The sequence below is a fragment of the Hyla sarda genome, chromosome 4, assembly GCF_029499605.1.
Source record: "Hyla sarda isolate aHylSar1 chromosome 4, aHylSar1.hap1, whole genome shotgun sequence".
NCBI classification, from domain to species: domain Eukaryota; kingdom Metazoa; phylum Chordata; class Amphibia; order Anura; family Hylidae; genus Hyla; species Hyla sarda.
The window spans coordinates 349,375,806-349,398,914 of record NC_079192.1 but is presented as its reverse complement, the minus strand read 5'-3'; the positions used below and the strand labels follow the sequence as shown (position 1 = coordinate 349,398,914).

Genomic DNA, 23,109 nt, shown 5'->3' with positions numbered 1-23,109 from the left:
CCCCCCCTACTCCCAAACCCCCTTAGTTCCACCATATCCCTTAATATCACAGCTAGTGGTTCAATATAAAGGGAAAAAAGAAGAGGGGAAAGAGGACATCCCTGCCGGGTACCTCTAGATAGCTCAAAGGGCATAGTCAAATCTTCCCCAATTATAATTTAGCGGAAGGATGAAAGTACAACTTAATCAAATCAATATACCCTGGAGCAAACCCAAATTTCATTAGCAAGACCCAGAGAAACCTCCATTCCACCCTGTGGAACGCGTTTGTGGCGTCCAATGACAGAATGGAGCGGAGGTCCCCCATGCCGGCCTGCATATTAATAAAATTTCGCTCAAGATTGTAAAAAAGCCGCCTTCCAGGCACAAAGCCCGTCTGATCTATATGAAGCAGCTTACTAACTACTCGCTTCAATCTATTTGCCAACATTTTCGCAAAAATCTTGACATCTGCATTTAGCACAGATATTGGCCTATGATTGTCCACCTTGAGAGGGTCCTTGTTCTTTTTAAGGATCAGAACCATTTGAGTTTCTGCCAAAGAGGATGGCAACTTATCCTCCTTGGAGGCTTCTTTAAACATCTCCCACAATAAGGGCGAAAACACCTCCCTAAGTCTTTCGTAAAGCTCAAATGGTAGACCATCTGGTCCGGGCACGGAACCAGAGGGGGAAGATCTTGTAACTTCTACAATTTCTTCAAATGCCATGCGTAAGTCCATATATACTCTCTCGGAATCTGTCAGTTTCGGGAGTTTGATTTGTTCCAGAAACTCCTCAATTTCTTTATCCGAGACCTGCAACTCTGAAGTATACAATTTTGAAAAAAAAAGAGACAAAAACTTGTTCTTCCTGTTGAGGGTCATTAATTACCTGTCCCAATTGATTCATAATACTACTTAATACTGGTCTATCCGCTTGAGCCTTTAATACTGTCGCAAGCAGCGCCGAAGGATTCCAATTCTCAGCAAATTGTCTCTGGCCAGAAAAAAACAACAACCGATTCTGCACCTTTTCACCCTGATATCTAGATAATTCCTCCTGGGCATTTAATTGGACAAAGTTCTCTCACATTTTTATATTCCGTCATATGGGAGTCCACCTTTCCCACCAACAAAGTTTCCCTTGCTCTGAAACCCCTTTTTAAATGTGTAATTTCCCTAAACAGAACCCCCCGCATATAGGCTTTAACCCCTTAAGGACCAAGTGTTTTCTGTTTTTGCACTTTGTTTTTTCCTCCTTACATTTTAAAAATCTAAATTTTTTGCCCCTAAAAAAACCATATGAGGGCTTTTTTTTTGGCCCCACCAATTCTACTTTGCAAAGATATCAGTAATTTTACCCAAAAATCTATGGCGAAACGGAAAAAAAAATCATTGTACGACAAAATTGAAGAAAAAACGCCATTTTGTAAATTTTAGGGGCTTCTACACAGTAAATTTTTCAGCAAAAATGTTACTTTATCTTTATTCTATAGGTCCATATGATTAAAATGATACCCTACTTATATAGGTTTGATTTTGTCATACTTCTGGAAAAAATCATAACTACATGCATGAAAATGTATACATTTAAAATTGTCCTCTTCTGACCCCTATAACTTTTTTAAATTTTTTGCGTACAGGGCTGTATGAGGGCTCATATTTTGTGCCATGATCTGTAGTTTTTATCGGCACCATTTTTGTTTTGATCGAACTTTTTGATTGCTTTTTATTCATTTTTGTATGGTATAAAAAGTAAAACTAAAAATACGTTATATGCCATTGACCGTGCGCTTAAATTAACAATATATTTTTTTAGTTCGGACATTTACGCATGCGGCGATACCACATATGCTTCTTTTTATTATGTTTATATATTTTTTATATGGAATTTGGGAAAAGGGGGGTGATTTAAACTTTTAATAAGGAAGGGGTTAATGTGTGTTGTTTTTTAAAAACTTTTTTTTAAAACTTTTAGTCCCCTTAGGGTACTTTTAGGAGGAATCATTTGATTTCTCATACAGATCAATGTGATTCCATAAAACTACATTGATCTGTGTGCTCTGCGCTCAATTGATAAAGCCTTATCATTCTGAGGGCATAAGCCGGCACTACAGGAGAGGTAAGCCCTCAGGCTACCTCAGCAGTGGATTCACTAGAAAAATGTGTCTCAGTCAGCTCCACTATAGGGGGTAAATGTCTTGATATCTGCTGAAATACTACAAATCTCTTAACCCTACCTGCCAGACCTCTCATGTCCCAGGAAACAAATTTAACCATTTAAATACTGACAGAGAAGTAAAAAAAACTCAAACAACACCCCCCTCTCCCGGGTGTCCGACGCTCTCCCAACCCCCACCCTTCATTCTCCTCCCCAGCCTGTCTAAGACATACCCCCCTATCTCCAAGACTCTTAACCATTTCTCCAGTCCGCCCCCTCCCCCCAGAACTCCTCCACCCCCCTCCCAAACCACATAAATAGGGTATCTATAAATATCACAAAGAAAAAAACAATATAGCTAATCTTATCTAACCCATGTTGATCTAACCATTGTGCCGCTGATGCACTATCATGGAAAAACTCTGTCTTATGCTTAAATACATCCCTAAGTCTAGTAGGGAAAAGGAATGAAAACGTAATATTTGCATCATGCAGTCGTTTCCTCACCATTTTGAACCCTGCCCTTTTATCTGGGTATCTCTTGCAAAATCGCTTCTCGGCCTTTTGGCTAAAATCAAGTGTAGTATCTGTTCTTATCAGGCAGTCCACTAGATGGCTACATGGAGAACATGGATGGCTACATGGAGAAGCAGGTGTCCCGGGGTGTTCCGGGGCTGGTGCCACAAGACCAGCTCAACGGCTGCCCTGATGTGACCTGTTTCCTCCGGGTCTCGTGATGAGGCTGGGATGGTCTAGAGCTGAGGTACTTTTGTGCCTCAGGGAGTGGTGACCCTGAGGTGGCGAAACTCACTGTGTGTTATAGAACACTGAGTGAACGCACTGCCCCAGTCCACACACTCTTCACCATTGGCACTTACTCTTGGTATCCTGGCCTTCTGGCTAGGATCAGGGAAATTTTTTATAGATCCGGCCGGATGACCGGGCAGTATATTTGCACTCATCCACTTCTTTTTGTATGTCACTGTGCCACTTTATGTGTTTTGTTTTTACACAGGATTGTCAGGATGCGGTAGCCCTTCTGGGTGTCCCTCCTGATGGTCTAGGGGAGGTGTGTGTGGCCATTTGGTTCCTCACCTCCCTGCAACCCCTGGGCATCTTTGCTTCTGTCAAGATGCCATCGGTATACGGCTCCTTGGCTGATACCTTGGTTGACGCCTAGGTTGAAGCCAGGTGCATTTGCGGCCCCTTAGTAGCGTCAGTGAAAGGGGCATCAAACCTGGATCCTTGCAGGTGCCTTTTGGCCCAGAGGTGAAGGGTAGGTTTGTTAGGGGCCTCTATCCTGTTGGAGAAGGGCTTAGCGATAGACCGCATCGTTTGTGCACTTTTTTTTGTGTGTGACACGTTTGCACTTTTTCTTGCACTTTGGGTGATAGAGAGCACTTGCCTCGGCTCTTCAAGAGAGAAAGAAACGAAAAAAAAAACTCTTGCAAAGTCTGGAAACAAAGCACTTATAGAGCCATTAAAGCTAAGGTCAGGCATAGATCTTGCTCCTCTCAAAATGTTGTCCCTATCTGATGATAAGAGCACTTTAATTAACAATGTTCGAGGGGATGCACCCAGAGGAAGGGGTATCCCAGGAATCCAATGTGCTCTCTCAATGGTGAACAATGATGATAGTCCTAGATGATTGAACAGGATTAGATACATTCCTGGAACAAAATAAGATTAATGCTTATGAAGAAATATAAAATCTCATCCCTTCCCCAATATCGCGCCACACCATTACCCCTTAATTCCCTGGTTGAACTTGATGGACATATGTCTTTTTTCGACCGTACTAACTATGTAACTATGTAACAGCCATTTATGAATAAATCCCAGCAGGTCTGGCCCCTCAGGCATAAAATCCGTATATTCGACCTCCTTACCTCCACCACCTCCTGTTTAAGTTAAGTCAGATTCATATTGGTATAGTTTTCTCTGCATCCACCAATCTGGCAAGTAGGGTATTCATATCCTCCCTGATTAACATAATATCCATAGATAAACCTCCAACTTGCATTTTTAAGTCTTTCAAAGCTGAAAGTCTCTTTCAAAATATTAGCTAAGATATTTTTATTTTTTTCAGACTCCACTATCTCTTCCTCCCCAAAGCATACTTTTTTTGCAGCATTCGAAAGTCTCTTAGAGCCAAAGAAACAGCGCTGACTTCACAGTGCCCGAAGGCTGAATCGTAACCCCGCCCGTGCCACTTACTGCTAATTTGCATATTCAGAAAAAAGATATCAGATGAACAGAGCAACGGATCCAGGCATTGTAAGAATAGTTTTTCTTAAACGCTTAAAACAGTATTTGTCTACAACACCAGCAGGTGTGTACTTTTGCCTGGCCTTTCACAGTAACTAGGCCCTTGAGACTTTAACAGAAACAAAATGGTACACCACGTAGATGTGCATATGTGGTATGCACTTATGAGGGTGTCAGGGTTGGATCGAGGTGAGGCATTAAAATGTGAGTGACCACTGCTGCGTATGGCTGAGGGCCGCCACAAGAGATTCACACTAGACAGGATGTTGATATAATATCTCCTTACTCTGCATACTCACAAAGGAGCTGCCCAAGGAGTTCTGTTTAATTCAGGAAGTACATTTGGTTTTTCCATTCGAAAAAAAGAGGAGGGTTAGTTATGACGTAAAAAATCAGCATGTTACATTTTGATTGGTTATTTGAGCTTTATCTCTGTAAATATTAGCATATTTTGTATTTTATTTCTTTCTTGGCTAAAGTTCATTTTTGCAGCCCTCTCGGTCTTATACTGGAAAATTCCAGTTCTTTGCCCTTCTTATACAATCTGCATCTTTCTCAAATGTTTTGACTTCCAACGTCTCATCTTGGACCTTCTGGCGTCATTCCAAGGTTTCCTAGTCACGAGCAGATTGCAAGCTCAGGAACATGGTGCATAGTTTAAAAGTAGGTAACAGATATCTTTTTACAGCATTAGAAATGACATATAAATAAACAAGTATTAATATATATATTGATCGTCAGTCAGAATAATTTTAATCAATTTGACAAGGGGAGTACAATGCGCTCCAGTACGCTTAAAACTGTATTTTTCTACAACAGCAGCAGGTGTGTACTTTTGCCTGGCCTTTCACAGTATCTAGGACCTTAAGACTTTAACAGGAACAAAATGGTACACCACTTAGATGTACTCACAGGTTACACTTATTAGAGGAAAATATGCTTTTAGTGGTCTTCTCACCCTAACTGGCTGGCTACTATTAGCTTTTTAGTTATTGTACACACCAGTGCCGCAGCACGCAGTCGCAGTGTACTACACCCAAAATCTCACTTTCTCTCTCAATCTCTCTCCCTTCCCAATCAGTGCTTCTAGGCTGGATTTTGGCTTGGGGTGACTCGCTGCTGTAAAAAAGCTTTTCTATGCAACACACTGTCCCTCTCTCTCTGCAATAGAACGCTGACGTGAGTGGCCGCAAGATGGCTGCCAATTATATAGGGCTGTGACATGGGGTGGCTGGCTGCTGATAGGCTGCATGCTGCATGTGATTCCTTGCCCCATGTCCTCACATGTGGATATGCCATTTTAGATGCCCTGGAGCCTGGACCACACTTAATGGAGTTTAATGAAGTGATTTGCAGTCGAATTGCGGCGATATTCACATTCATTAGGAATCATATTTTTTCAGAAATTCTTAACAAATTCAGATTCGTCTGATTCTATTTGCTCATCCCTAGTCATAAAGACATGTCAACATTTTTGATTGATTGGGGTACTGGTACTGAGACGCTCCCTGATCACTAAAACAAACATGGATAAGTACTCTACTAAGTTCTTCTCTACGTGTCTCTACTCTTGTAGCAAAATATGGATTTTCTATAAAGCCTATGTAATGTTTAGCTTGCAAAGATGAAGGAATAACTTTAAATTGTTGAATACCTCTTTAAAGCAAAATAATATGTAAGTTATCTGAAATGTGTTTTCCACAACATTTTTTGTAAGTATGATGCTTGTGGGGGGAGGCAGTATGTTTGCTGCATGATTACTGACAGCTGGGTTCATTGTACATTGGCCATAACCCCTTAGATGTCTTGGTCAGAAGAGTCCTCGGCATCTGACTGATTAGAGGACAGACAGAGAGAGCTGGATACAGGGAGAAGATTTCTCTGTTACCACAACAGTGCCTTGTGCAAGCTATAGTGCTGGCGATTGGTTGCCATGGCAGCTGGGGCCATGCAAAGGCCTCTAGGCCTTCATGTCTGCATGTTTATTAAGCTGTGCAAAAGTCATAGCCTAATACAGTGGGGATCAAAAGTTTGGGCACCCCAGGTAAAAATTTGTAATGTGCATAAAGAAGCCAAGGAAAGATGGAAAAATATCCAAAAGGTATCAAATTACAGATTAGACATTCTTATAATATATCAACAAAAGTTAGATTTTATTTCCATCATTTACACTTTCAAAATAACAGAAAACAAAAAAATGGCGTCTGCAAAAGTTTGGGCACCCTGCAGAATTTATAGCATGCACTGACCCCTTTGTAAAGCTGAGACCTGCCAGTGTCATGGATTGTTCTCAGTCATCATCTGGGAAGACCAGGTGATGTCAATCTCAAAGGTTTTAAATGCCCAGACTCATTTGACCTTGCTCCAACAATCAGCACCATGGGTTCTTCTAAGCAGTTGTCTAGAAATCTGAAGCTGAAAATAGTTGAGATACTTGTACAAATATGGTCTTCATGGAAGAGTCATCAGAAGAAAACCTCTTCTATGTCTTCACCACAAAAATCAGCCTTTGAACTTTGCAAATGAACATATAGACAAGCCTGATGCATTTTGGAAACAAGTTCTGTGTACCGATGAGGATAAAATTGAACTTTTTGGCCGGAATGAGCAAAGGTACGTTTGGAGAAGAAGGGGAACAGAATTTAATGAAAAGAACCTTTGTCCAACTGTTAAGCATGGGTGTTGATCAATCATGCTTGGGGGTTGTATTGCAGCCAGTGGCACAGGAAACATCTCATAAGTAGAAGGAAAAATTGATTAAATAAAATAATGCAATAATGCTTTGATATTACTAAGTATTAATAATGTAGTAACCGAAACAAGATTGGGCCAACTGCTTAGAATACAATTCTAGGGGGGTCTCAAGTGTAAATCTAGCACTAAGAGTAATCCAAAAAAGAGGGTACACAGAGAACAATTTAATGAACAGTATCAATACTTTATTAGAAAGTGAATTAAAAAACAATTAAAAATAGGAACAGATACAGACAGACTACTGAGGTATCCAGGTACATAGGTAAACAGAAAGGGGTAGTAAAGTGCAAATGGCAAATGTAAATAGGTATAATACCTAAAACGTATACTAATACAACCGAGTATAAATAGTAATAACTGTACATGAACAGTACTAGCACTAAAAGACAACAGTAAAGTGCTCATGGTATAGGGGGAGGTACACAGGAAAAGTAAGCAAAAAAGTGTAGATCAGCTCACCAAAGTCCATATGAATTAAGCATCTGTCAATAATCCCGGAGCACGGGTGCAAGGAGCCGCCACTCCCCGTAACACTGGGAAAGAAAAAAATGTAGTAAGGGTCCAGAAATCGTGCACATTAAAACCATGGAAAATTCGTCACTCGGTGGCAAGTGACATGCCACTTAAAAAAAGGGTGAAACGCCGACGCACCTCACGCATCGGCTTCTACACCTCACACCGGCATTAAAGAAAATTAAGGGGGAAGTCGGTCTGTCCCTGCTTGCCCGATACAGGGCTAAATCTACGAAAAATTCTACATATTGTAAAGAGCACTGTGTAAAAATGATACCCTCCTTTTAAATTTTCTCTCAAAATAGTATGTTTTTGGTTCCACTATACATTTTAGGGTAAAATGAAAGTTGCCATTACAAAGTAATATTGCTCGTACAAAAAACACGCCCTCCTTTGTGCCTGTTAATGGAAAAATCAAAGTTATGGCTCTTAGAAGGCAAGGAGAAAAAAAACATTAAACACAACATTAAACGAATGCAGAGAAACTATTGTGGAATAGTTTTTTTTTCCTTATAATGTGGCAACACAAAAACAGATTGTTAAAAGAAAAAAAAACATAATGAGCAAAGGTAGTAAAAGGTATAGATATTGGATAATGCTGCAATCACACTGACCAACAGAACAGAGTTAAGAAGTCATTTGTGCTGCATCATAAACGCAACAAAATTTGAACCTTAGCTAAAAATTAAATGACACAGCTGTTACTATCACTGAGCTTTGATGGCAAGATACATTTAACCCCTTAAGGACGCAGCCCTTTTTCGCAATTCTGACCACCATCATTTTAAGCGTTAATAACTCTAAAACGCTTTTACCGAATATTCTGATTCTGAGACTGTTTTTTCGTGACATATTCTACTTTATTGTGGTGGTAAATTTTTGTTGTTACTTGCATCCCTTCTTGGTGAAAAATCCCAAAATGTCATGAAAATGTTGAAAATTTAGAATTTTTCTAACTTTGGAGCTCTCTGCTTGTAAGGAAAATTGATATTCCAAATAAATGTTATATTGATTCACAAATACAATATGTCCACTTTATGTTGGCATCATAAAATGGACATATTTTTACTAAAAAAAATATAAAAAAAATAGAGGGCTTCAAAGTAGAGCAGCAATTTTCGAAATTTTCATGAAAATTGCAAGATCTGAAGAGACAGATGTTACAGAACTTCAACTCCAAGCATGCCTGGGCAGTCTAGGCATGCTGAGAGTTGTAGTTTGGCAACAACTGTAATAGTGGTCTCCAAACTGTGACCCTCCAGATGTGGTAAAACTACAACTCCCAGCATGCCTAGACAGCCTCTGGCTGTCTGGGCATGCTGGGAGTTGCAGTTTGGCAACCACTAGAAGGGCAGTAGTAAAGATCGCTTTACTGCCCCCTTCCTCAACCCCCCGCCCCACCATCGTCCCCCTACCTGCGCCGTGATCTCCGCTGTCTCCACAGATGATCGCCGGTCCCCACGCATCTTCTCCCCCCGTTCTGCCCGACATCCAGGGGTGGGCAGAGTGGGGGTTTCCATGGCAACCCACTGTTGTGCGCTGCCATTAGTCAGAATTCATTTCTGACCAATGGCAGGGGATAGGAGGAGATCGCAGCACTGCAATCTCGCTCCTATCCCTCAGGATGATCGGGGCTGTCACTGACAGCTCTGATCATCCCTATATTCCAGGTGATCAGGTCACCAGAGACCCGATCAGCCCGGAATAGCAGAAAATCGCATGTCTGAATTGAAATGCGATTTTCTGCGATCGCCGACATGGGGGGGGGGGGGGGGGGGGTCTCAGGACACCTCTCGGCGATGTGCCGGGATGCCTGCTGAATGACTCCAGCAGGCATCCCGGTCCGGTCCCCAACCTGCTAGCGGCAGGGACCGGAATTTCCACAGGCTTATGCATACGCCCTACGTCCTGAAGAGGTTAAAGGGGTTTTCACCATGAGGTGATTTTAGTACGTACCTGCCAGACAGTAATAGTCATGCTTAGGAAGGATCTGTGCTTATGTTTGAGCTAAATGGCTATGTTTTGAGATTACCATAACACTGTGGCTAGCTTTTTGTGAACTGGTATTTCCTGTTTAGTTTCCTTCTTTGCCTACAAATCCCATAATTCAATTTTCCCTCCCACATATCAGCCACCCCGCCCATTGAAACATAAATGAGCTGCATCCATTAAAAATACCTGTGTTTTTCAATCAGGGTACAGTTGTTGCAAAAATACAATTAGTTGAAGATTGATCTCTCCCACCAAGCGACCACTCCACCCATTGAAGCAGCTGACTAGTGATGTCAGGTCTTGGCCGCATTGCAACCTGGGAAAATTTGAGACAAGTCATTTTGTGTGCTGTTAAAAATAAATATAGGGGTGAAAATCACATAAGAATTGTGAGAAAACCATCACACACAGGTAAAGACACTATATTATGAACTACACTGACTTTAGCATAGTCAAGTAAAAAAAATTCCTGGAATATCCCATTTAAACTTTTCAAACAATCCTTAAAGATTTGCATGGGACCTCCAGCATTGGAGTTCTGGGCATCCTTCAGATCAAATGAATCTAGGGGGAAATTCAAGGCTAGAAAATTGCCCCATCAGGCTTGGATATTAAGGTATAAAATATAAACAAAGTATAACATTTTATGAAATCAGGAAAAAAGCGCTTGAAAGAGATAACTTGTTTGTAAAGTTCTCACTTAGCACCAGTAAACTACAGTACATACATTGAGCTTTCATATTTTAAAATATTATACATATTGCACGTATCATTTTCATTTTGTACTATTGTATCATTTTCAGTAAAAACTAAAACTTTGTAATATCATTGGGTCTAATGTGTAAAAGTATATTTAACTGTGCTAGTCATGCCACAGATGTAGAACATCTGGAGTAGAAATTACATTATGTGTGATTGTGTTGAGAAGTCTCTGAATTCATTATGTATCCTTGGTGCCTATTGACAATTCATAGCACCTGCTTCTGATGCAAAGCTGGTGTCCTATAACATTAAGTTACATCTCACTGGCAAGCTGTTATCTCAATCAATATTATATGGAGATTCTGAGAAATGCTATACTAAATAAATCACCTACTTTAGTGGAATAGCATTTTTTACATTAGTCAGAGTTTGCTGGTTATGTATGTTTTGTACCATTTCTTGTAACATTATCGTGTATTTATAGTATTCATCTTGATGCAAGATACCATATAAATAAATAACATATGATACTTAAAGGGGTACTCCGGTGGAAAAAAAGTTTTTTCAAATCAACTGGTGCAAGAAAGTTAAACAGGTTAGTAGATCACTTTTATTTAAAAATCTTAACCCTTCTAGTACTTATATACTACAGAGAAATTTGTGAAGTTCTTTCCAGCCTGACAACAGTACTCTCTATGGACACCTCTGTCCCTGTCAGGAACTGTCGAGTAGGAGAGGTTTTCTATGGGGATATGATTCTAATCTGAGGTGACAGGTGTCAGCAGAGAGCACTGTTGTCAGACTGGAAAGAAATTCACACATTTCTCTGTTTTATACAGCAGCTAATAAGTACTGGAAGGATTAAGATTTTTTAATAGTAAGTAATTTACAAATCTGTTTAACTTTCAGGCACCAGTTGATTTGAAAACATTTGTTTTCTACTTCTTTCCACCGGAGTTCCCCTTTAAAGTGTACCTGTCATATTGCAAAAAAAAAATCCTAATCATGAAAAAATCATAAACCTGATCATGTACATATAATTTTTATATGTCTTGGACCTATATTGCTCTCTTGCTTTGTCTTCTTTCCTTGTGGAGGGGGCATGCCTGTCTCTCTCCCTCACTGCCTTTGGCTGTTGGAAAACTACAACTCCCAACTTGCCCACACATCCTTTGTCTGTAGATTTGCAAGAGCTGGAGGCACACAGCTGGAGAATACACAGCTCGAACACAGAATTTTACAAAGATTGTACCCCCAGCTGTTGCTAAACTACAACTCCCATCATGTAGTTTAGGAACAGCTGCAGGCTGCAGTGATGCAGTGGTGATCTCCTATACTGGATACCAACACAATTTACGGCCAGTATTCAGTATGCTGCAAAATACAGAGTAGCCTGTCTACATAAAGATAGATGACCCATAGTGGCGGCTATTTTAATTTATTTTCAATGTATGAAAATATATAAAAAAATAAAAATAAAAATGTGGGAGCTCAACGTAAAAAGAGAAAACCTATACCGAGGATACAGCGTTGCACATACCCATGTGCCAAGAAAGAGTACTAATAGTGTAAAAAGGGGAGGCGGTCCTGCTAGGCTAGGTCAGAGTAAAAGATATAAGGTCAAAAATCAGAAGAAAGAGAGAGAAAAAAGAAAACGTGTCTAAAATAGCATAAAATGATAACATTTATTTGGAAAAATGATGTGAGGTCTGCGACAGGGCCCTTGTCGCAGACTGGTCACTAGATAAAAATGGTTACAATGGTATAAAATGCTAAAAATATAAAATATGCACAGTGGTATTGCACTTCAACAATTGGACAATAAGACAATGAATGTGGGGGAATGGGACAGTGCAAACAGTATCTGTTTAGTTATACTGTAAAGTCATATTATAGGAGCCAGGATTAATCCAGATGAAAGTACATAGCAAAAAAGTTGATAATCCAATAAGGCAAATTTTCGGTAGCTCTGGAGCCTCCCAGATTGGGGCCCACTATAAACGTTTTTATGTGCAGAGATACAGGCGATGTCCCCTCTACCCCGACGGCACGGGGACTGAATGCAAGAGGGCAATCGATATACAGTTCAGGCACTTAGTGCCTCTTACCGGCTACAGTGTGCACAGTCAGGTGAGTGCAGCTGTGCTTGCGATCCAGATACACGTCCCTCTGTCCCGGCGGTTAAGACAACCTTGCACATCATCTGAGACAATCGTTACCGCATTGCCGGTCCTCACCTACTCTCTCACCTGCTCCCCGTGCCGTCGGGGTAGAGAGGATACCTCCAGCGTTGCCATACGCTGCTACGACCACTAGGCTTCACAGCGCTGCCACACACTGCTTCCCAGCCATCATCTCCGACCCCCAGCACCGGATCATATCACCCATCCTACATTTCTCCCGTGCCGCCGAAACAGAGGGACGTGTATCCGGATCGCAAGCACAGCTGCACTCACCTGACTGTGCACACTGTAGTCGGTGAGAGGCACTAAGTGCCTGAACTGTATAGCGATTGCCCTCTTGCATTCAGTCCCCGTGCCGTCGGGGTAGAGGGGGCATCGCCTGTATCTCTGCACATAAAAACGTTTATAGTGGGCCCCAATCTGGGAGGCTCCAGAGCTACCGAAAATTTGCCTTATTGGATTATCAACTTTTTTGCTATGTACTTTCATCTGGATTAATCCTGGCTCTTATAATATGACTTTACAGTATAACTAAACAGATACTGTTTGCACTGTCCCATTGCCCCACTTTCATTGTCTCACTGTTCAATTGTTGAAGTGCAATACCACTGTGCATATTTTATATTTTTAGCATTTTATACCATTGTAACCATTTTTATCTAGTGACCAGTCTGCGACAAGGGCCCTGTCGCAGACCTCACATCATTTTTCCAAATAAATGTTATCATTTTATGCTATTTTAGACACGTTTTCTTTTTTCTCTTTCTCCTAATTTTTGACCTTATATCTTTTACTCTGACCTAGCCTAGCAGGACTGCCTCCCCTTTTTACACTATTAGTATTTTCAATGTATATTTAGAAAGTCATCTTATCAGTAGTACTACAAAATTTGAAAAGTTATTCATAATGAGAGTGCCTCTTTAACCCCTTAAGGACATGCACCGAAAAGGTACAGCACTGCATAGCACCTCTTAGCGCACAGTACCGTACATTTACGGCGCGGCTCTGATACGAGTGCAGGAGCTGCGCTCACTTCATTCCTGGCGGGTCCCGGCGGCTGTCAGCAGCCGCGGAGCCGCCTGTAATGGCGGACATCAGCGATCGTGCTAATGTCTGCCATTAACCCCTCAGGTGCTGTGATCAATACAGATCATGGCATCTGCGGCAGTGCGGCACTTATAATGGCTGATCAGTGCCGCGGGGATCAGATCAGCCAAGATGGCAAACGGAGGTCCCCCCAGTCAATTACAGCTGGAAGTTTGGAACGCATAGACATCAGCAGACATTGCTGGGTTTCATCCCTGGTGATGCTCTGCCAGGCCTCTACTACAACTGTCTTCAGTTCCTGCTTGTTCTTGGGGCATTTTCCCTTCAGTTTTGTCTTCAGAAAGTGAAATGCATTCTTAATCAGATTCAGGTCAGGTGATTGACTTGGCCATTGCATAACATTCCACTTATTTCCCTTAAAAAACTCTTTGGTTGCTTTTGCAGTATGCTTTGGGTCATTGTACATCTGCACTGTGAAGCACCGTCCAATGAGTTCTGAAGCATTTTGCGGAATATGAGCAGATAATATTGCCCGAAACACTTCAGAATTCACCCTGCTGCTTTTGTCAGCAGTCACATCATCAATAAATACAAGAGAAACAGTTCAATTGGCAGCCATACATGAACACGCCATGACACTACCACCACTCTTCACTGATGTGGTGGTATGCTTAGGATCATGAGCAGTTCCTTTCCTTCGCCATACTCTTCTCTTCCCATCACACTGCTACAAGTTGATCTTGGTCTCATCTGTCCATAGGATGTTGTTCCAGAACTGTGAAGGCTTTTTTAGATGTAGTTTGGCAAACACTAATCTGGCCTTCCTGTTTTTGAGGCTCACCAATGGTTTCCATCTTGTGGTGAACCCTCTGTATTCACTCTGGTGAAGTCTTCACTTGATTGTTGACTTTTACACACACACACGCCTTACTCCTGGAGAGTGTTCTTGATCTGGCCAACTGTTGTGAAGGGAATTTTCTTCACCAAGGAAATAATTCTTCGGTCATCCACCACAGTTGTTTTCCTTTGTCTTCTGGGTTCGGTGCGTTCCTTCTTTTTTAGAATGTTCCAAACAGTTGTTTTGGCCACGCCTAAAGTTTGGCTATCTCTCTGAAGGATTTTTTTTTTCCAGCCTAATGATGGCTTGCTTCACTGATAGTGAAAGCTCTTTGGATCTCATCTTGAGAGTTGACAGCAACATATTCCAAATGCAAATAGAATACTTGAAAAGAACTCTGGACCTTTTATCTGCTCATTGTAATTGGGATAATGAGGGAATAACAAACACCTGGACATGGAACAGCTGAGAAGCCAATTGTCCCATAATTTTTGGTCCCTTAGCAAGTGGGAGGCACATATGCAAACTGTTGTAATTCTTACACCGTTCGCCTGATTTGGATGTAAATACCCTCAAATTATAGCTGACCGTCTGGAGTTAAAGAACATCTTGTTCGTTTCATTTCAAATCCATTGTGGTGGTGTATAGAGCCAAAAATGTTAGAATTGTGTTGATGTCCCAATATTTATGGACCTGACTGTATGATGTGCAAATATCACACGCAGGCAAAAAAGAGATGCAAACCCCTTTAAAAAAGTTGCAAGTCTATGCCAGGTCTGACCTGGAGTACAAAAACTTTTGAGACAAAAAAAGTCTCACAAAAGTCTCCACTGCGACTTCTGAGGGAAATTTATCAAAACCTGTGCAGTGGAAGAGTGGTGCAGTTGCCCATAAAAACCAGATTGCGTCTTTCACTTTTGAAGAAGCCTGTGAAAAATTTAAGAAGACATCTGATTGGTTGTTATGAACTTTGTGTTTTTCTTTTGTGTTTTTCTTATGTGCTCCAAATTTATCAACCCCCTGTGTTAGTATGATAAATATGTTGCACATTAGCAAAACTAAAGCGAAAATAAAAATAACTTCAGAACTTGCTTTCCAAAGCAAATAATGAAAAATGCCCCCTATGTGATCAGAGCCTTACTCACTGTAATTCACTTGAAACAAAACAAGTTGTCTAGGGGAGGTGTACCCCCTTAACCCCTTGGGGACTCTGAGTTTTTCCGTTTTTGCACTTTAGTTTTTTCCTCCTTACCTTTTAAAAATCATAACCCTTTCAATTTTGCTTCTAAAAATCCATATGATTGCTTATTTTTTGTGCCACCAATTCTACTTTGTAATCACATAAGTCATTTTACCCAAAAATCTACAGCGAAACTGAAAAAAAATCATTGTGCAAGAAAAAACGCCATTTTGTAACTTTTGGGGGCTTCTGTTTCTACGCAGTACATTTTTTTGTAAAAAGTACACCTTACCTTTATTCTGTAGGTCCATAAGATTAAAATGATACCCTACTTATATAGGTTTGATTTTGTCATACTTCTGGAAAAAAATCATAACTATATGCAAGAAAATTTATATGTTGAAAATTGTCATTTTCTGACCCCTATAACTTTTTTATTTTTCTGAGTATGGGGTGGTATGAGGGCAAATTTTTTGCACCGTGATCTGAAGTTTTTAGCGGTACCATTTTTATATTGATAAGAGTTTTTTGATCGCTTTTTATTCATTTTCTCATGATATAGTCCAAAGTATTTTGGATTTTTGGAATTTTTTTGTGCGTACGCCATTGACTGTGTGGTTTAATTAACAATATATTTTTATAATTCGGACATTTCCACACGCGGTGATATCACATATGTTTATTTTTATTTACACTTTTTTTTATGGGAAAAGGGGGTGATTCAAAGTTTTATTAGGGAAGGGGTTAAATGATCTTTATTCACTTTTTTTTCACTTTTTTTTTGCAGTGTTATAGCTCCCATAGAGGACCATAACACTGCACACACTGATCTTTTACATTGATCAATGGTTTCTCATAGGAAACCATTGATCAATGATTCTGCCGCTTGACTGCTCATGCCTGGATCTCAGGCACTGAGCAGTCATTTGGCGATCGGACAGCGAGGAGGAAGGTAGGGGACCCTCCTGCTGTCCTACAGCTGTTCGGGATGCCGCGAATTTGCTGCAACGATCCCGAACAGCCCACTGAGCTAGCTGGGAGCAGTTTACTTTCATTTTAGACGGGGCGTTCAACTTTGAACGCCGCGTCTAAAGGGTTAATAGCACGTGGCACCGCGATCAGTGCCGCACGCTATTAGCCACGGGCCAACGGCTATTAGCCAATGGCCGGGTCAGACCCGCTATGGTGCGGGGCCACGGCGTGGCCCCGGGTTATACAAAGGGAGTGGGCAGCGGGTGTCCAGGTATGTATTAAGGTTAAGTATTAATGGATCCCTCCATAACAATGAGACTTACAGTTACACTGTAACTCGTGGCATTAGTGGTTTAATTCAACGATTTCTGCAATAATTTGCAATATACAAATAATATTATAAAAGCCATAAAATACAACTCATTGCATAAATTACTTTACCTGACTGCCTTTCTGATGGACATTTTAATATTCTGTTAGAACATGAGCATGTCATTTGAATGTTTAAATTTGCTCCCAAAAATCTACATACATAGCACCACAATTATTTGAGTGTTTTAGATGTTTTTTGTGCTCATCTGGACAAAGGGACATGGCTTTAAATGCAAGATCAAAAGTTTGAAATATTGTAAGCAAACCATCAGATGGTGGACATGTACTGTATCTATAAATGTGCCAAATTTATCAAAATGCATGCACAAGTGTTATAAATTTAGCAAGTTTTTTTTAAATATTTTTAACAGCAAATTTAGCATATTCTTAAAAATTGTAACTGCATATTCTACTGCAAATTAACAGTGTGTCAGTATTAGATCGTTTTAGTAAAGCTGTCCTGGTGTTTCAGATTTACCTGGCATGTTCTAATACTGAAGACTTGCTCTGATATACTGCATATTATGAAAAGCTTATTGGAATTGCACCTATAACCTGTTTAACCTGTATATAAAAGTGTCCCTGTCCTTAGAAAACATTTTTGAGTGGTTGAGTCTAAGTGTTTCCCCAGCGATGTAATTGGGGAAGCATGAGGTTATGTGCTTTATTCAGATCACTACCCAGATCCAGTTAATACAGTCACCAATAAATATGAACAAAGCAGTTTTATACTGTTGTACACATACTGTCATATTTTTATACAATTCTTCCCAGATACAAAACCTTTTTTTTTTTACTTTTCATACTAGAAACTTATGCTTGGTAAATATAGAGTTGTATTATTCTGCCTGTCAGGCAAATCTATCGCACTGAACCACTCAGCAGGTTAACATTCTGATAGGGGCATGGAATCATTTTCTTCTGATCATATGGCTTAGTGGAGATTATACACTTCATACTGTCAATCAGCTGAATGTGAATGACAGTAGGTGTTTATATGGATGGGAGTATTTATACACAATCTGCTTCTGGGTGAAGGTTTCAACAATGAGATTTTTTTTGTCAAAATCAAACTAATTTGTCAAATGATAAAAAAAAAAAAATTCAGCTATGCAGAATATATGCATTTCTTGAATACATGCAGTATCTCACATAAGTTGGAACATCCCTCGTATGTTGGTAAATATTTTTATTATATATTTTCATGTGACAGCACTGAAGAAATGACCCTCTGCTACAATGTAAAGCAGTTGAATGTGCAGCCTGCATAACAGTTTTTATTGTTATATCCCCTCAAAGTAACTCAACACACAGCCATTAATGTCCAAACCTTGGAAACAAATAAAGTACACCGAAGTTGAATTGTCCAAGTTTGGCCCAGTTAGCCAGTTCCTCCTGGATGTGATGTGACTTGTTAGGCTATGTTCACCATCCGATCACTGCAGGGCTATATGCCAGCGATAGGACCGCACAGTAATGCGTTATCTCATAGATGGCTATCCATTGTGTGCAGTCTCCGCACAAAGAATGAATGTATTCATTCTTTGTGCGGACACAGAAATTAGAATTTCAGTGTCGGAAACATCTCCAAAAAGTTGAGTGCACATGCTCAGCATCGTATCTAGAGGTTGTCTTTTGTAAAATAGCATATGAGTGCTGTCATTATTGCTGCAGAGGTTGAAGGGGTGGGGGGTAAGTGTGTCAGTGCTCAGACCATACACTGCACACTGCATTGTCTATATTGGTCTTTATGGCTGTCTTCCCAGAAGAAAGCCTCTTCCAAATATGAAGGAAGAGAAAGCTGTCAAACTGTTTGCTGAAGACCAGCAGACTAAGGACATGAATTACTGAAAATATATTCTGTGGTCAGATGAAACCAAGATAAACTTATTTGATTTAGATGGTGTCAAGCATGTGTGGAGGCAACCAGGTGAGTAGTACAAAGACAAGTGTGTCTTGCCTACAGTCAATCATGGTGGTGGGATTGTCATGGTCTGACATATACTGTATATCTGAAGCCTTAGATCAATATTACTATTTCTCTGCAGCCGGCACTAAGGAGAGGTTAGGAGGTTATGGCATGCAGACATATTTTTAAGATAGATGGTAGCAGTATAAAATTGTATGTTGTAGAGACAGAATTATGGACCTTAAAGGGGTACTCCGGTGCTTAGACATCTTATCCCCTATCCAAAGGATAGGGGATAAGATGCCTGATCGCGGGAGTCCCGCGCTGGGGACCCCCGTGATCTTGCACACGGCACCCCGTTTGTAATCAGTCCCCGGAGCGTGTTCGCTCTGGGTCTGATTACCGGCGACCACAGGGCTGACAGCGTGTGACGTCACGCCTCCCCCCCCCGTGTGACGTCACGCTCCACCCCTCAATGCAAGCCTGCGGGAGGTGGCGTGATAGCTGTCATGCCCCCTCCAGTAGGCTTGCATTGAGGGGCGGAGTGTGACGTCACACGGGGACGGAGATGTGACGTCACACCGTCGGCCCTGTGGTCGCCGGGGACTGATTACAAACGGGGTGCCGCGTGCAAGATCACGGGGGTCCCCAGCGGCGGGACTCCCGCGATCAGGCATCTTATCCCCTATCCTTTGGATAGGGGATAAGATGTCTAAGCACCCGAGAACCCCTTTAAAACAAAATGCTGTTTAAAGTTGAAGTCACATTTTAAAGCAGACCTGTCATCAGGAAAATATGGGTGTAAAAAAAGCACATGTGGTTTAATAGAGCTAGTTATCATGATTCTGGACATACCTTTCTTTTATTTCAGAAGTCCTCTTTAGTGCTAAAATATAAGCCTTGTTGTTATTACACAAATGAGGCTCAAGTGCCTAGAGGGCATTTGCCAGCATGACAAGTGCCCAAGTAAGTCCAGCCTATGTCCTCTTTATATCACTGTGCCATGGACTATTTGCTTCTACCAACTCAATTTTACTGACAATCACTAGATGAGGAAGATTTATGACTTATGAAGGTTCCGATTTATTTAAGACTCATGTCTTAGCGCTGGAGAGGAGAGGACTATGGATATTAAAATGGTATGCCAGGAATCATGATGACTAGCCCTATCTAGACATGAGTTGTAAAGTTACATTGAAAGTGTCCGGTCATTAACAAAAACTTTTTGATATATGTAGATAATACCATTATATGTATATTTGTAATACACATTAATTAAAAAAAAAAGTATGTTTTTGGGTGAAAAAATGCTGTCCCTGCAGCTATGCCATGTGTGTCTCTATGAGGAGTCCAAATACAGGAAGTGAGGACAGGACAAGCAGGGATCTGTGCAGACTCCTGGCTTGTCAATCATCCTGCTGTGTGAGCCAGGAGCATGTCGAGGAGCTTCAGTGCACCCTGCACAGAGCCCTGCTTGTCCTTAGTATATAGAGCCCTGCTTGTCCTTAGTATATAGAGCCCTGCTTGTCCTTAGTATATAGAGCCCTGCTTGTCCTTAGTATATAGAGCCCTGCTTGTCCTTAGTATACAGAGCCCTGCTTGTCCTTAGTATATAGAGCCCTGCTTGTACTTAGTATATAGAGCCCTGCTTGTCCTCACTGCACACAGCCCTGCTTATCCACCCACACTTCCTGTATTTGGTCTCCTCACAGAGATACCCGGGCAATAACTGTAAGGACAAAAATGTTTACATTTTCAACCGATGCATATTACAAATATACAGATAATGGTATTATGTAAATAATTTAAAATTGTTAAAGACGTGCACTTTAAGCCATATTAGATGGGGTTCACAATTTTCTTTTGTGGCTCTTTTGAGCATATTATTTAACATGAAGCATATATTTATCATGAGATAGTATACATAGGATTTGAAATGCATGGACCAATTTTGAAATATTTAAAGCATACCAAGGTTTTCTGGATAAGCTGCCCTATGTGCGTCTATGAGAAGCAGCCCAATTTCTGATTTATCAGATTTATACTCTGTAGGCTTCATCTATAATGTTTGTTCTCCCAGAGCTGGTGGGCAGAGCCTAATATCTATGGTGTCTCCCATACATTGTGCATGAACATACAGACAGATCTGTCTTTTTATGTCGCTGTGCATACACTAAACTGTAGGTGCAGCAGGAAAGCCATAAAAACCACCAGCGATCAGTCTAAACTGTGTATAAAGTCCTGGAAAGACAATAACCATACTTAATTTAATACCATATTAAGATGTATATGTGTTGCCATTATAATGCATGACACAAAGTGATATTACTAGCAAGCAAAACATCTTAACTCTCCATTAGCCCAAAAGACAGAATATGCTAAACTCACCCTAGTGGCAGCTGAAAGCAGCAAGAATTCTATTAAGTTATGTGAAAGAAAAAAAGAGAGAGCGCTCCATAGCATAATACCGCAGGTGTAGGGTCGAAGAATAGAATAGGAATTGCCCTTACCAGATGCGGTTGTGTAAGCTCACACACAACAGGGGTCAGTGTGAGTGAGTGGTAGATCCAGTCTGCAGCCTTCCCATCCGAGCAAGACAATGGCTGGAGGAGACTTCTGGAGGTGGTGGGATTAAACGGCGCAGACTGAGAGCAGACATGTGAAGTAGGTAGGAAGATGGCTTTATTAAAACAATGCAAAATGTTTCCCCCGCAGTTGCGGCTTCATCAGGCATCAATGATTCCTGATGAAGCCGCACCTGTGGTGAAACGCGTTGCATTGTTTTAGTAAAGCCATCTTCCTACCTACTTGACGTGTCTGCTCTGTCAGCGCCGTTGAATCCCACCACTTCCAGAAGTCTCCTCCTGCCATTTAGTTATGTGAGTAATTTAGAACATTGGCCCAGATTAACCCCTTAAGGACCCAGCCCAAATATACCTTAAGGACCCGGCCATTTTTTGAACATCTGACCACTGTCACTTCAAGCATTAATAACTCTGGAATGTTTTTACCTTTCATTCTGATTCTGAGATAGTTTTTTTCGTGACATATTCTACTTTATGTTAGTGGTAAAATTTTGTTGATACTTGTATCATTTCTTGGTGAAAAATTCCAAAATTTTATGAAAAAATTAAAAAATTTGCATTTTTTTAACTTTGAAGCTCTCTGCTTATAAGGAAAATGGATATTCCAAATAAATTATACATTGATTCACATATACAATATGTCTACTTTATGACTGAATCATAACGTTTATATGTTTTTACTTTTGGAAGACATCAGAGGGCTTTAAAGTTCAGCAGCAATTTTCCAATTTTTCACAAAAATTTTCAAAATCTGAATTTTTCAGGGACCAGTTCAGTTTTGAAGTGGATGTGAAGGGCCTTCATATTAGAAATACCCCACAAATGACCCAATTATAAAAATGGCACCCCTCAAAGTATCCAAAATGACATTCAGTAAGTGTGTTAACCCTTTAAGTGTTTCACAGGAATAGCAGCAAAGTGAAGGAGAAAATTCAACATCTTTATATTTTACACTTGCATGTTCTTGTAGACACAGAATTTGTACAAGTGGTAATAGGAGAAAAAGCCCCCAAATTTGTAACCCAATTTCTTTCGAGTAAGAAAATACCTCATATGTGTATGTCAAGTGTTCGTTGGACGCAGTAGAGGGCTCAGAAGGGAAGGAGCAACAATGGGATTTTGGAGAGTGAATTTTTCTGAAATGGTTTTTGGGGGGCATGTCACATTTAGAAAGCCCCTATTGTGCCAGAACAGCAGAAAACCCCACATGGCATACCATTTTGGAAACTACACCCCTCAAGGCACGTAACAAGGGGTCCAGTTAGCCTTAACACCCCACAGGTGTTTGACAACTTTTCGTTAAAATTGGAAATTAAAAAAAAAAAATTTTTCACTAAAGTGCATTTATTTCCAGAAATGTACCATTTTTACAAAGGGTAATGGGAGAAAATGCCCCCCCAAATTTTTAACCCCATCTCTTCGTGGTATGGAAATACCCCATGTTAGGACGTAAAATGCTCTGCTGGCGAACTACAATGCTCAGAAAGAAGGAGTCACATTTGGCTTTTTGAAAGCAACTTTTGAAATGTTTTTTGGGGGGCATGTGGCATTTAGGAAGCCCCTATGGTGCCAGAACAGCAAAAAATACCCACATGGCATACTATTTTGAAAACTACACCCCTTAAGGAACGTAACAAGGGGTACAGTGAGCCT

General features: G+C 40.6%; 1 protein-coding gene and 1 pseudogene across 9 annotated transcripts in view; both read left to right on the top strand.

Moving 5' to 3' along the window:
- Nucleotides 1-23,109, top strand: part of FSTL4 (follistatin like 4) — a 1,659,076-nt gene that overhangs the window by 1,068,036 nt on the left and 567,931 nt on the right. The gene's annotated exons all lie outside the window — the stretch shown is intronic.
- LOC130267947 (U2 spliceosomal RNA) lies at nucleotides 2,690-2,784 on the top strand (annotated as a pseudogene).